General features: G+C 40.0%; 1 protein-coding gene across 1 annotated transcript in view; it reads right to left on the bottom strand.

Moving 5' to 3' along the window:
* The window catches only part of SEMA3D (semaphorin 3D), a 1474119-nt gene extending 1461106 nt beyond the window's left edge, over positions 1 to 13013 (bottom strand). Inside the window, exon 1 of the mRNA XM_044088351.1 lies at positions 12388 to 13013. The gene's annotated coding sequence lies outside the window, so the exon portion shown is untranslated. The remainder of the gene's footprint in view (positions 1 to 12387) is intronic.
* Positions 13014 to 13823: the final 810 nt, after the last annotated feature.

The following is a 13823-nucleotide window of genomic DNA, read 5'->3' as shown; positions in this document are numbered from 1 at the left end:
AAACAGGACAGGTCCCATGAATGATCCCTGTGGAACACCATTGGATACAGGTCTGCGGTTGGAAGTGGATTCCCCTATTTTTGACTATATGGGTTCTATCAGTACGCCACTCAGTGGCCATCTAATGATGCAAGGGTTGATACCTAGCTGGGTGGGTTTTTCAATGATGCCTGAGTGGGGGATAATGTCAAAACCCTGGGTTAAATCTAGGTTAGCTGTATGCACAGATTACCCCTCATCCAGTGCCTTAGGGACTGTCTCGAAGAAGTCCACCATTTTTAACAGGCATGATCTCCCTTTGACAAATCCAAACTGAGTAGGGTTGAGGGTTTGGAGATTACCTATATCTTTACTGAGAAGGTATATGATGATTCGCTCATGGCCTTGCAGATAAGGCTAGTCAGGCTAATAGGTCTATAGTTCTGGGGGTCAGTGGAAGCACCACCTTTGTGCAAGGGGATAACAGTGGCCATTTTCCATTCAGCTGGGATGACGTAGGTTAGACTATGATTAAAAAGAGTACCCAGCGGTGCTGGTAATTCTTGTTTGAACCATGTAGGACACAACCTAGGATGTTATCAGGTCCCATAGATGCTGTGTTTTTGGTCTTAGAGAGGAGTTTATGACCTGCTCTTAACAGATACAAGGTAGAGAACAGGTGGTAGGGATGTCATGGGGTACGTGTGGTGGAGACAGGGGAATGAAGTTGTCACAGAACCTGTTGGCTTACAGGTTAGCTATGTCCGCAGAGTCAGTATATTTGGTATCATTAACTACCAGTTTGGCACAAATCTGGGACTTTCCTTTAGGTTATGGATGTAACTAAAGAATGCCTTATGGTTATCCTTGTTTGAGGAAGCTAATTTGGATTTGTAGTTTGCTTTGGAGGCCTTCACAAGATGTCTTATTTGGAGGGAGTGTTTCCAATTTAGGTTTCACTCCCTTTTACTCTTAGACAGCAATTTCTTCCTCTTATTGACAGTTGTCCACCAGGCAGGTTTGCTCTTTCTTGAGGAGCTTGTTTAGTCCTATCAGTTATGGCCGAGTCAATGCAGTTATACAGGTGTTTGTATGAAGCATTGGTATAGAACTTGGCCAAGTTGCCAGTTCAATCTGAGGGAGGATTTGCAGTAAAGCTATTTATATCATCCAATAAGAGGTAATAGTGCACTTTGAAAAAGTTTTTTAGTTTAGTTGCTGCTGGGGGGATGTCAGGTGTGATAGTTACTTCGAATGAGACTGATTTGTGGTCACATTTAACTAGGAAAGACCTCACAGTGGGGGTGCTACAGTGGTCCCACATATTGGTAAGCACCAGATCCATGATGTTGGCAGCCCTTGTGAGGGCGTCAACCAGCTGGCCCATGCCATTGGAGTTAAAAAAATTGAGAAACCTTTGGGCAACTGAGTTAGAGCACAAGTAATTCACCCGTCAGTTGATGGGTAGTAAAAGTCGCCCATAACCATGGTGTTTGGATGTATCTTGATAGACTCAAGTAGATCCAAATAGGCAGAGTAGGTGTCCTGATTCATGGAGGGGGTCCTGTAGCTGGAAATGACTTGAATAGGTGTCCTACCAACAGTTAATTGCACCTGAACTATCTCTTGGGAATCATACTGTTTAATCAATCTGTAGGTGTATTTATCGCTAATGAACATCGATACACCACCTGCTTTAGTTTTCACTCCGGTCTGAACATGTGGAAGAAGGTGTAGTCTAGTATGGCTGGGCTGCTATCCACAGCCTTGAACCAGGTCTCCGTGACTTCACAAATGTCTATGTCTTCCAAGGTGAGGACTGCTTCCAGTGAGGTCAGTTTCACATTAAGATTCCTAGCGTTTAGTAGCATAACCTTGTTTTTAGATGGAGTTTTTACATCAGGAATTTTGTCCTTGAGACACTGCCTAAAAAAGACACTGTGGTGGTGGCAAGAGCCACAGCCAGTAGCTGAGATCCCAGGGGTGACAGATGAAGACCATCTCTGGTAAAGTATCGTGGTCTGTCGATCATGTCATCCCGGGCTTACAGATACTGCATCCCCTTAGAATGACACTAGAAACTAAGCCAATTATTGAAGTCAATCATTTTTTGTTTGTATTGAGGCATCTCCTAGTTGAAAGTAAAATGCTGCTCAAGGCTATACATAGTCTGAAAGCTCAGCCATGTCTCTCTTCATATAGTCCAGAGAGGTATGTCTCAAATCATTCACACCAACTCTGACAGAGTCATAACAGTACCTATTGTTGAGAGACTTGAGTGCACTTGTGATATGGCGGATTCTGGCACATAACATACAGCTGATCATGACCTTCTCCTTAACCAGCCTGGTGCGAGGGACATCTGTGTGTCTCATGATGGAATCACCTACGAGTAATATGTTTTGGTTTTGTGTTTTGCCTTAAGGACTTGACAGGTGAGACACTAGTGCATGAGCTATTATGTATACTGTGTTCTGCAGAGGACATATTATGTGTAGCATTGTTGTGTTTATTTTTGGGAGGTCTCTGATATTTAGGTATGTTTCTGGTGAGGACCTCCGCATATGTAGGTATGTGTGATGTGGGGGTGAGTGGAGTAGGAGGTGAGGTGTGTATGCTGACAACCTGCTCATTGTCATATGTACTGACTGGTGTGTGAGAGAGCATGGATTCAAACTTATTAATATAGTTGCATCTCTCACATGTTGAGTTTGTGTGGACTAGGAGTAGGGGGTTGTCAGTGAACATGAGGCAGTTGCTACACTGCCTCAGGATGCCCATGTCGACCAAGCTGGCTGGAGAAACTGTGAAAAATTGTCCAACCATAGTGTTAGGTAAATGTATATGGTCAGTAAAAGAGATGGCACTTAGGAATGGCTAGTGTGTGAGAGGAGTATTGGTACCTCTGAGGCTAGGCTTAGTGTTCCACCTGACAGTAGGGCAGGGCTGCGAAAAACCTCTGGAGGACCACAAGCAAAGTACAAAGGGAAAATTTAACAAGCAAAATGTTTGCATCTATAACCACTAACTGTAACCACTGCTACGTAGCAGTGCACGATGGTGAGCTACACGCAAACAAGCACAAATGCAGCGATTAAATAAAACAAGAAATAACCCTTTTAACTCAATCTAGCAAATAAGGACACTCTCCCTGAGCTCCAGTCCAGTCACCCAAGATTAGATGGGACAAAGATAGCACTCTCTTCCCACAAGGGTGCAGAAGGTCCTTCTCCAACAAAGATGGCTTGAATTTAATGCTCAGAAATTACAAAACAGACTTAAAACAGCAAACCTGGAACTGGGCTATGCTACAGCTGAACAAGTACAGTATACAGTAAAATGTGGTAAAAAAAAAAAACACAGTTCAGACAATTCAAACAGACAGTAGAATGCAAACACAATTAAAACTGCTATATAAGAACAAAAGAGGCACTTAAAGTTACTTGGGAGTAACAGATGCCTCAGATCTTTCAGGATACAACAGAATATTAATATTTTTGCACTACCATCTCAGGATTCATGTATTCACAAATTTGGATTTTTTCTAAATATGATCTAGAGAATCTCCAAAACAACATATTAGCTTCTGCCATGATAAAAAAATCCATATGTTACTGCGGATTTACCATAGCAAACAAAGTTCTTTAACATCACCTTCCCTTTCTGCCACAGTCAAGAAACAAACAATAATTATAATAAACTTTAGGCATATTAGCCAAAGAGGCTCCTTCTTTAACTGAAACAATGAAAAAAATGTAAGCATTTATAGTGCTGTAACTGAATCTGCTGATAATAAAGTAAACATGATGGAGGAATATCATAAAGTCATTTCACTAGATGAGGCAAACTTCAATTATATTTTGCCTACAACGGATCAAATAAATAATTACCATCTGGCTTTCAGCCAGAAACAGAAAGTGATCATGCTGTGTAAATGATAAATGTGATGGTTTATTAACTGTAAACAGCAAAGTAGTAAACTGCAGCAATACATCACAATCAACTATGTAACAAAACAGTGGAAATATATCATTGTATCATCAACAACTTGGTCAAAAGCAAATTAAATGAACATTTTTAGCCAAAAGCACTTTCAGCGACAGTGGAGAATTCCCTTTTCTCCACTGTTGTGCAATCCAGAAGTACGTACATTTAAGTTTAGGGAGGGATCGCCAAGGAGATGCACGGGGATTAGCCCCCTGCATTTTTTTTTACTTTTGCCAAAACTGATTTCAGCTAAATGTTTTCTATGGCTCTGCATTAGATGGAATTATCATCACTCTATCAACATGAATCCCAAGACAGTAATGTGGAAATGCTAAAATAAGATGAAACTATTGAGCCAATTAAGAAACTGGTGAAAATTGATGCTGTTAAAAATAGTTTATGGTGGCCATGGATGAACCTCTAAATATCAAAGTGAAGGCATGAGAAGAATCATGCCAGGTAATGATCCTGAAAGAAATGGCAGATGTAAATGACAAGAAAAAGTCAAACTGATTGTTGGGAAAGGGAAGTCAAACAGTCCATGAGAAGAAATAACAATGATTATTGTTAGCCACAGCAGCTAAAATGAGCAGAACAAAGGAAAGTAACAGAACAGACTTTATTGAAGAGTATTATTTTATTATCTTATTATAATATTAGCAGGACAAATGAGATACTCTGATGGAAGCTCCATATTTAATCTACTGAATAAGTCTAGCTAGCCTTCTAACAATCAAAACAAATTTCTTCAAATATGGATAAACCTAAAAAACTAGAGAGTGTCTATAAGTATAAATGAACTTAGAAGACAGCTGTTTTAACAAACTGAAGTTGCCTTTTTTAGTATATCTTTAACTTTTTGTATTACTACTCACCTTGTATCACAGTTCATGATTACTCTAAATATAAATGTTCATGCAACATAAAAAATAATAAAACAAACAAATGTTTCTACCCCAAGGTAGGATTATAAGGTCCTCAAATTATTGTTATCTTTGTCTATCAGCCAAACCTTCTTCTTTCCACTTTGCAAACTTTGCTCCTAAAAATAATTCTCAACTTCCTTCAGCCTCCTTTATTCACTGACTTATATTAACAATACACAATATGCTAAATGGGAGGGAGGCATCATGCAGTTATATGAGAGAAACATTAAAGAAGCAATTGTTACACTCAGCACACACACACACACACACACACACACACACACATGTCTGTACAAAGAAAGAGAGAATGAGAGAAAAAGTTGTGGATTCTGCTCATTTTATCACTCATTTATTTCCAAAGCCGAATTAAATGCAAGGTCGCTCGTACAAATGTTCTGTGTACTGAAACTTCACTTTCTGGGATGTATGCTTTATCATAAGAGGTACGTGGGTTTTATGTGTGCACATATGTCTGAATGTTTGCTGGTTAGGGAGGGGGTAGATGTAGGGTGCGTGTGAGAGTATATGTTTTTAAGGATTAAGGAAATGGTTAGGTAAGGGGATAGTTTTAAATGCATATGTGTGTGTGTGTGTGTGTGTGTGTGTGTGTGTGTGAGATGCACGTGGTTCTGAGTGAAAACGTGTACTAAAGACTACCATGGTGACTTTGTATGTGGATGTCAGTATTTTGTGTTAATACGTTTTGCAGTTTAGATATTTTGCTTTTGATATCTGAACTGCTGAACTTAAGCTAGTTTAGATCATTTAGATACACCTATATATAAATATATATGTGTGTGTGTGTATATATATATATATATATATATATATATATAGATATATATAGATATATATATATATATCTATACATACATACATATATTAATAAATACACACATGTCTGTGTGTATGTGTGTATATGGATCCATGTCAGATCCACGAAAATTCATATTACCGATGACTGGATCACCGAGACGAGATCGCCAACACCACCACATCCCCGACAAATATGAGTATATGTATTATGGAATGGAATCTATTCCTGTGTCCGTAATACAGTTAAAAAATAAACAGAAACATGCACCCCCCCCCCACTTAAATATACCAACTCCGAGATCGCACCACATTGCGGAAATGGGAATACATCCCATTCCGCACTACTCACCATTGTCAGGGATGTGTGGTGTTGCCGATCTCATCTCAGTGATCCGGTCATCGGTAATGTGAGTTTTCCTGGATCTGACGTACCCGTGTATATATATTTATACACATATATAGGTACAGAACTTTACACTGAATTGGCTTCACATCAACAAGTGAAAAATTCAGTACAGTGGATCAAAAATCAGCTGATCAAGAAGTACCAGCTTTTTCACCAAGAGATTGTGGTAGAGTGGGGATTGGGTTATATGTCCTTTACCCAATGCAGTGCAATCTCGAAGATAGCATATATATAATTAGCAGGAGTCTGGAAAAAATGTGTGCACCTTTTTTTTTTTTTTTTTTGGATCCTTTGCAAATCAGTGTTTGGGTGTAGTGTGTATGTCTGTGTGAATGTGTGTTTGTATGTGCATGCCTATGTGGGGTGTATTATACATGAAATGTGTGTGTGTGTATATATATATATATATATATATATATATATATATATATATATAGTTTCACAGTTTCATAGTTTAGTACTAGGCTATCTGCCCTGGGGCATTTATAAGCCTAGCCATAGTGATGTGGCTTTCGCCACCCCATGTAATGGTACAAAAGTGTACAGAATAGATTTAGAATACTGTGCCTCTGTCTAGTAGAGACACAGTGAAGACCCCCTTACATAATAGAATTAGTTTACTGTGCCTCTGTCTAGTAGTGACACAGAGATGACCCCCGGGGTAAACCTACATTCTCCCATCCACTCGTCAAGATTTCTCTTGAAGAGAATCAGTGAGGGGCTCTGCCAACATGGACTGGGATTCTGTTCCAGAGTATGGGAAGCCTCTGAGTTATGAATCTGTCCCTCCAGCATGTCCTATTCATATTTGTGCTGAGGTTTAAATCTTTAGCTCTCGTGGTTCTGATGGATTTGGATTTTTTGAGGTGGAGCATGTCCATCAATTCCTGATTGGACATGGTCTTGTAAGTCAGGCACAGATCACCTCTGAGTAGGCGGTATGCTACTGAATAGCGCTGGAGTTTCTTTAGTCTGGCAGTATATGACATATGTTGGAGACCCTTGATCCTCCTGGTGAGGTACTTTTGGGGTCTCTCCAGCTGTTGCAAGTGCAGGGTGAGGTACATACCAAATGGGGCATTGTACTCAATCATGGGCCTAATAAGGGAGGAGTATAGGGGTACAAAGACCTCTTTTGATCTGGATGTGAATCCCTTCATGATAAGGAGGGCAAGGTAGAAAGTCTTTCTAACCACTTTGGCAACGTGGGTGTCAAATGAGAGGTCACTATCGACTTGGGTCCCCAGGTCTCTGATTACTTTTCCCGTACTCAGTGGGTTACTGTCTATGTGATAATTTGTGGGTACATTGTTTTTCCCAAAGGGGATGACTATACATTTTTTGACATTTAGTTTACGGCCATGACTCCGGCACCAGTTGTCCATTTCAGTGAGGCCTTTCTGTAGGATGTATGTGTCAGCTGGTGTATCGACTATGGCACCTAGTTTGCAGTCATCTGTGAACTTTGTCAGCCACAACCCTCCCATGTTTGCTTTCACATCTGAGAAATAAATGCTGAACAAGAGGGGTCCCAGGACAGAGCCCTGTGGGACACCACTTGTGACTGGCTTTGAGTCTAACATGGCTCCAGTGATTTTGACTTTATGGGTTCTATTCTTTAGCCAGTTTGCAACCCATCTTCTGACATATGGATTTACATTTAAGCTGTTGAGCTTGTCTATGATGCCAGAGTGGGGTATTGTGTCGAAGGCTTTAGCCAAGTCCAGGTAGGCTGTAAGGACTGCTTTGCCCTCATCAATGGCTCTAGTGACTGTTTCGAAAAAGTCAACCAGGTTCAAAAGGCAGGATCTGCCCTTTACAAAGCCGAACTGGGTGGGATCAAGTGTCTGTAGGTCCCCAATGTCTCTGTTTATGAGTTCCATAATGATTCTTTCCATAGCTTTGCAGACCAGGCTGGTTAAGCTTATGAGACGGTAGTTACCAGGGTCTGTAGAGGTGCCTCCTTTGTGGAGTGGGACCACTGTTGCTGTATGCCAGTGTTCAGGTACATATCCTGCAGTAAGGCTAAGGTTAAATAGCATTTTTATGTGCGGGTTTAGCTCCTCTTGGAGTTCACGTAGCATGCAACCCGGGATACCGTCAGGTCCCATTGATGCTGTGTTTTTAGCTTTGCTGAGGGCGGTTCTCACCTGGACATCTGAGATGACAGGGAGGTTACATTCAACTGGAATAAGTATTTCTTCTTTTGGGGGTGAGGGAGGGGAGAAATTTGAACTGAACCTGTCTGCCAGAATGTTGGCAATATCTGTGGGTTCAGTGTATTTTTTGTCATTGTGAACTAACTCTGAGCATATCTGAGGGTTTCCGCCCAGGTTTCTAACATAGCAGAAGAAGGCCTTGTGGTTATCTTTAGTGTCCATAGCGATTTTTCTCTCAAAGTTGGCCTTGGATGTTTTTATGAGAGAATGTAGCTTTCTACTAGTGCTGATCAGAGATGCCTTCTCTTTATGGGATTTTGCTCTGTCGTGCAGTAGCTTCCTTCTTTTGTTGTAGAATTTGTTTATGGCTGGGGTCCACCAGACAGGACGCCTGCCCTTGGTGGAAAGGGTCTTAGTTTTATTTGGGATTGCATGATCCATGCATTCTTGGAGATGCCCGTAGAAAGCATTTGTGAAGGATTCAGCATTGTGGGATGTGGTTTCCACTGGCCCAGTGGGCTTAAAGGATATTATCTCAGTCTTAAAAAGTGTAAAGTTGGCTTTTGAGAAGTTTTTCACTGTAGTCTTTTGTGTTGGGGGTGGAGGTGGGATATGTATATCCAGGGTGATTAGTTTGTGGTCAGATCTCACTAGTGAGGGGTATACTTCCGGTGTAGAGCACTTTGTCCCCATGTTTGTGATGATCAGGTCTAGTATATTATCTCCCCTTGTGAGAGAGGCGACTAGCTGTTCCATTGCATTTGAATTTATGAATTCCAGGAACCTTTGGGCTAGGGTGTTAGGGCTAGAATAATGCACCCAGTCTATGTTAGGGTAGTTGAAGTCTCCCAATATGATGGTGTTTGGTGAGACATTCATATCCTCCAATGTCTTCAGGAAGGCTGAATGGGGTTCCTGAGATTGGGAGGGTGTTCTGTAACATGCTACCAGTTGTATAGCAGTTTTGCCTATGGTTAGTTGCACCTGGATGGTGTCTGATGCTTCATGTGTTGCCACTAACCTGGAGGTGTGGGTGTCCTTGATGAATATGGACACTCCCCCTCCCTTTTTGGTTTGGCCCGAGTATTGGGGCCGAAAAGCATGATACGAGGTATAGCCTGGTAGCACTGGGGTGCTCTCAGGAGCCTTGAACCAGGTTTCAGTTACTGCACAGACATCGATGTTCTCCATACTGAGGAGTGCTTCGAGAGCCTGCATCTTGAGATTTAGACTTCTGGTGTTGAGCAGCATTACCCTTAATTTTTTTTCCATTTTTGTTTTCTAAGGAGGTGGGTTTGTCTTTTGAGCCTTGCCTAAAATAGCACTATGGGGGTGGCAAGAGCCTTAGCCAATATCTGGAAGCCCAGTGGTGACAAGTGCAAGCCGTCCCTTGCGAAGCAGCATGGCTTGTCCAGCATGTCATCCCAAGCAGACAGACATTGGATTCCCCTAGAATGACACCAGTAATTGAGCCAATTATTAAAGCTGATCATCTTGTCTTTGTATTGTGGCATCATTCATGGTGAGGGCAAGATGCTGCTCAGGGTCAGGGTCATACCAGCCTGGGCTACATAATCAGAGAGCTCCTCTATGTCTCTTTTCATGTAGTCCAGGGTGGTACGTCTCAGGTCATTCACGCCAGCATGGACAATGATGGAGTCATATTTGTACTTGCTTTGGAGTGACCTGAGTGCATGTGTTATGTGGTGGATCCTAGCTCCCGATAGGCAGCTCACCATTTTATATATATAATGTATATAGATATATGTAAATATACATACACATATAATACATATTTTAATGTTGATAAGTTAACATCAACATGCTCCTGAACATGCTCAGAGGATTAACCTCAGGCCATGTAAATTAAAAAAAAATCCCCCTCCCACACCTCCTTACTCATGTGTGCTGACCGTAACCCTACACACTATGTTACTAAAACCCTTTCCCTAACAGTACCACTACTCAAGACCAAACGACACAGATCACACACAACACAAAATGTACACAACACTGAATCTACACCCTTACTTAACCCTAACCCAAAAACACTTGCATATTCACAACAACTGCTATAAAACAATCTTGCACATGTTCACTTTCATTCAAACACGAATTATCCTGCACACTCCTGCATATATACGCTATATGAAAGTAAATTCAGCCATATGTGATTCACATAAGCATTTACTCATTTGTACATTCTCTCTTTTATTAAACACCCAAATTAACTTCTTTACCAAATGTGTATTCCAAATTTTGAGTTACAACTATGTGTGGCTGTACATATCTAAATATTTATCTCTCTTCATATACACATACATACACACACACATACACATACACACACACGCATATATATATATATATATATATATATATATATATATAAATATAAATATATGTACGTATGTGAGTATGTGTCATGCAAATATATATAGCATCCGCATTCTCACTCTGTTATTTCAACAAGTATAAAACTACAGGTCATTTTGCTGTGGGCAAAAGGCAGGCTCTTAAAAGAAACAAAAGATGCTGTTTTCTATAAAACTGTGCAGTGAGGTCAGCTCCAGTAAGAAATGGTGGTCTCAACATTATTATTTAGACAGACACTTACCTCACAAAAAACAGGTGACTCAGATTCCAACTTGAATTTATTACTTACAGCTCAAATGTTTAGCAAGTCTTGAGGACAACACAACATGATGACATAATTCTCAATCTTTTATTACCAGAATGTGGAACACTAGCTCTTATAATATGGACAAACTGGCAAAACATGAGTACTTGCTAACAGATTACTAACAACTTCAACTAAGAAGAGCACAGGATGGTTAAAATGCATTACCTTATACAAAAAGTTCTGATGAACTAACATGATTCAATATTACTTACTATGCATATCATATAAAAAAAAAAAACTTCTTTACACTGAATGTGTGACAGACCTTTTCAGTGTGGAACAACCTCACAATTAGGTACTTCATACATCTCAAACTCTTAGAGCAAGAAATCGGACAAAGCCATAAATAATGGGGGACAATGGCCCCAAAATAGGGACACTTTTTTAAAATAATTTTCTTACAAACTTAGAAAGTTGCTAGAATAAAAGGTTTTACATTAGCATGAATTTTCTGAAGGGTATGAAGTCTGAAACTCAAATGTCTGCATTATATTCTAACTTCAGTTCACAATGACTTGCCAGAAAACACATTTATGAGAAACAGACCAAAAATATCAGACATAAATCTGGGCATTCAGTGAAAATCAGGACGGTCGAAAGGTGTAAGGCACATCTGAAAGGTTCATGGGCACAAATGGTAGGCATGAGGCCATTTGAAACTATAAAATGAAATTTCAACATGCACAAAAAAAAAAAAAAAAGACAAATACATTGACAACTTTTTAGTCATTCCTTTGTAACTTTGCAATGGCTTATTACATAAACATCAATTCGATCTGAGAACCCACTATTAAGAATAAATCATTCTGTATAATATGAAACTTTCCTACGTCTTCTGAAGTGACTAAAAACTTCTTGTGATCTCAAAAAATGTTAAAAACTGTGGCCAGTAAAGGGGAAGCAGCTCGAGCACAAAATAATAAACCCACCGGCATCTGGAAACAAGGTAAGGGATAAAAATGACCCGCATCACACCCTCTATGTATATATGTGTATATAATACTTGTGTGTGTGTGTATGTGTGTGTGTAAAGACATATATAAAGATATACAGATAGATTTATATTTATATATGCTGACATTTTCAAATAAATGAAAGAAGTGAACGCTAGTTAAAAAAAACACCTTGCCCTTCTCAGAAACCTGCCGTAAGGGTAGTGTCTTATACATAGCATCCTTACAGTCGCATTCCATTAGTAATATATTGCCAATCCTCAGTTTATATACTTCATTCAAGAACACCTAAAAAGTCAAACAGGCATAGCTAAGAAACAGCTCTCCACCCGGCCGAAGCACATATCGCACACTTTTAAAATACAGTGTTTTTTTTTTCTTTTTTTTGGGGGGGGGCGGACAAATGTTCATAAATGCATTTTCATATCGTGTTTCAGTAACGGTGAAAAAAGTAATCAAAGTTGTTTATAAAGTTTACCTTTCTTACGCCTTCCCAACAAAATGAGAATTATAAATCCGATTAGCTCCTCATGGGTACTCGGTAAGATCAATTTCTATATTACAGGTAAGGTGTCTCATTTTGGGTAAAACTCTTCTGAAACAATTTTGAGGTATTCTGAGTATTTACCAGAGGGCGCCCTTGTACCGCCGTAGTTACTACGCTAGACATCAACAACCTCCGTGGCTTCTTCAGCTTTCTGTTTCATCTGGCAGGCGCTTCAGTGGAGTATATGAGGAAAGGGAAAAAAGTCACTGAGGGGGATATCCACGCCCTCCCAGTGTGACTGTCTGTCTAGGCAGTTACGCATTTCGCGGCCCTTCTCCTCCCCTAGGCCGTGCCATCATGCTGAGTTACGGTGGGTTCGGGCCTGATGACGGACAGCGGTACTCGGTCTAACGAACTTTCTGTCACCCGTGCAGCTGCTCTCAGCCACCAGAACGAAGAACTGGGAAAGCACTAAAGAGTTTTAAACAAGGAAGTTGTAGTGGTCCTCCACCCTTTATCAAACCTGTAGTTACTGGCATTAACAACGCTACTGTATATAGCATTTCAGAAGAATAAACGTTTGTAATGATACCAGTACATTGAATTCAGAAAGTTTCAGTGTCTCTCCGGAGTATTCACACATGAAAAATATAGACGTTTGGGAAGTTCTGTTGGTTTAGATTCAAGTATGTGTGCTGTCAAAAGACGACAATTAAAAAAAAAAAGTAAAAGAAAAACAATCGCATGCCAGTTTCCGCAAATCAGGTGATTTATATTAACACCTCATTTCTTTTTTAATGTATTTCTTGTATTTCACTGACACCATGAGTTGACACATTTATTCTAACAAGTAGGACAGTTCATGCTCAGAATTCTCGCCATGGTTTGCGAGATATTTTGCCAGCTCTAACCTCCGAAGGGACACTGTTTAAGTATATGTGAGCATTTATTTGTCCAGCACACAGAATTAGTACTAATAGCTGATAAAAGGGATAATATACATCAGGAACAGATACCTCTCAACTGTCCAGGTTATAACAGAATGTCAATATTGCTGCCTCGTGTTTTTTGCTGTGTCCCTCATAAAATCGATGGCTTTAGTTTCAGGCAAACCACTGAGAAATAACGTTAAGAAAATATGACAGATGTTGGAGTTTTAGACTTCATATCCTTCAGAAAATGCATGCCAACACAAAATCAGTTATTCTAGTAAATGTCCAAGTTTATAAGAGCAAAATTTAAAATCTGTCCCTATTTATTTGCCTTTTTATCACCCCCATTATTTTTGGCTTTATCCAGATTTCTTGCTTTAAGATGTTGACAGGTATGGACAGATAATTGTGATATCAGAGCTGGAGATTATAGGTTGTCACTCTTTGCTGGAAGCATACCTTTGAACTGTCCACATGCTTGCCTCATGAACATAT

The sequence above is a fragment of the Protopterus annectens genome, chromosome 11.part0, assembly GCF_019279795.1.
Source record: "Protopterus annectens isolate FY-2018-M chromosome 11.part0, PAN1.0, whole genome shotgun sequence".
Taxonomy (NCBI): Eukaryota; Metazoa; Chordata; order Ceratodontiformes; family Protopteridae; genus Protopterus; species Protopterus annectens.
Note: the sequence above shows the minus strand (reverse complement) of the source record. Positions and strands in the feature narration are given on the sequence as shown.